Raw genomic sequence first — 2,404 nt, 5'->3', positions numbered from 1 at the left:
TCTTCCAAGATGCCATCCTACTGCCTACCTCTGGGCCTGCACACAGATAACCTCCCTCTGCTGCAACACTCACCCTCTAGATCTCTGGGCATTGTCTTCTTTTCATCACTGAGATGCCAACTCAGCACCCTCCCCTAGATGTCACCCTGACCAGCACAGCTAAAGTAGCTCCTTCTCCTCACTCACGTTTTATGCACTTTTCACTATCTGAATAGCTACTGTCTTTTTATTTGTCTATGTATTACGTTGTATTAAGTCAAAACATTACATATTTCAAAACATCTTTTTAGAGCATAGTTTAAAAAATGAATTTTAAAACTCTTCACACCAACCAGCAATGTAACAATAGCAATGAGAAGCTGGGAAGTGCTTACTACATGTTGGCGTGGGGCTAAATGCTTTACATGGACCATCACTTTTAGGTCATATAAAACCCTATTAAAGTGTACTATTTAGAAATGGGGAAATTAAGGCATAGAGAAGTTAAATAAATTGTTCAATGTCCTAGAAGTAGTTAAAAGGCTGAGCTACAATTCCAGGACTGTTAAAACCTCAGATTTTTACCACTATTCAGTCCTGCCCCTCTTCTGCATTTTAAAGTTACTATGCTCAAGCTCTGCCATTATAACACCCAAAGTCTAAAACCTGCTGATTGTGAGCACTACAGCACATTCCATGCTTCCTCTTTTCACACTGTGACCATGACAAAGGCAACCAAGAGCTTCAGATCTTTGAGCAAAGAACTCTCTTAAAGACAGACAAGACAGACATTAATAACCAGCATCATCTGTCCAAATCTGAGATGCAACATAATTTCCTCAACAAAATGTAATCAGTTATAGCTCCCTAGGATGTATCCTCAAGTGCAACTGAAGTATTCTCAGCATCTTTGTAATGTAGCAGCTGAAGAATAAATCCCAGGAGCAGAGTGGGTTGGTTATAGGAGAGCGCACACGTAACATTGCTAGATGCTGTACCGTCACCATACCTAGAAGCTGCGGCAAGAATGGGCTAGCATACCTGTGTCCCTTACATCCTTGCCAACACAGTTTTATTACCAAACTTTTGGATCACTACAAAGGAAACAATTGAAAAATAACATCACTGGGTAGATTTATTCTGCATTTCTTTCCATGAGTAAAAATAATTTTTTGTACATTTAACTACCATTTTATTTTTTCCTATAAATTTTTCTTTTCTTTTCTTTTTTAAGAGACGGAGTCTCACTCTGTCACCCAGGCTGGAGTGCAGTGGCAGTTCACCGCAACCTCTGCCTCCCGGGTTTAAGCAAGTCTCCTGCCTCAGCCCCCTGAGTAGCTGGGACTACTGGCGGACGGTGCCACACCCAGCTAATTTTTTGTATTTTAGTAGAGATGGGGTTTCACTGTGTTTCCCAGGCTGGTCTTGAACTCCTGAGCTCAGGCAATCCACCTGCCTCAGCCTCCCAAAGTGCTAGGATTACAGGCATGGGCCACCGCGCCTGGCCTTTTTCTTATTGGTTATTAGAACCATTCATATATCAGGAGAATGGGCCCTTAACCTGTGACATGAATTGCAAGTACTTTTTCTCAGTTTCAACACTAGTTTTTTAAAACTTTTTCCCAAAGCATAACATACATAGATAAATGAAGGGTATAACTGAAGGAAGTTTCACAATCTGAACACATCTTCATAGCCAGCAGCACAGATGGAGAAGCATAACACTGCCAGTACTACCCAAGCCACCCCTAAGCTTGCTTCCCAAGCCACCTGCCAATCCAAGTGTGACTGCCCTTGCTGCTTGCTCTGCAGAGGAGTGCACTTTTGAGCTACATGCAGAAAGAATTACAGAGTGTGTTCTTAGTCAGCCTCATATCATTCCACACATTCCTGAGATTCATCCATGTTGCTGCATGTAGCTGCACATCACTCACTCACTGTGACCTAATAGTTCAGAGGATGAACAACATGATGATGAACCCCACATGCAGGTTTTGTTTCATTTTGTTTTTGCAGTGACTTGGAAAATTCCACTGCTGATAAGAATTTGAGAGGTCGCTCTTTTGAAGCTGGTACAACTAGTGCCGCCGTGAACACTTTAGTGTGTCTTTTGGTGAACATACACACTTTTTCTACTGAGTAGAAGGTGTAGTATTAGTTGATAAAATATGAAGTTCATCAAATTCACCTTTACAAGACACTGCCATGCAGGTTTCTACAACAGTTGTACCAATTTACACTTCCACAAGCCACACGAGAATTCCATGACCTTTTCAGGGACAAAGTCAGTATCTACTGTTCAGTCTGCATCTTCATTGATCTTTTGAGATCAAGATATCACTGACCAAGTTGTAACTAACTTACCTCCAAATTTTTGATCCCTATTTCCACTACTGAACACTTCCACCTCAAACCACAATCACCT

The sequence above is a fragment of the Hylobates moloch genome, unplaced genomic scaffold, assembly GCF_009828535.3.
Source record: "Hylobates moloch isolate HMO894 unplaced genomic scaffold, HMol_V3 SCAFFOLD_4, whole genome shotgun sequence".
Taxonomy (NCBI): domain Eukaryota; kingdom Metazoa; phylum Chordata; class Mammalia; order Primates; family Hylobatidae; genus Hylobates; species Hylobates moloch.
Note: the sequence above shows the minus strand (reverse complement) of the source record.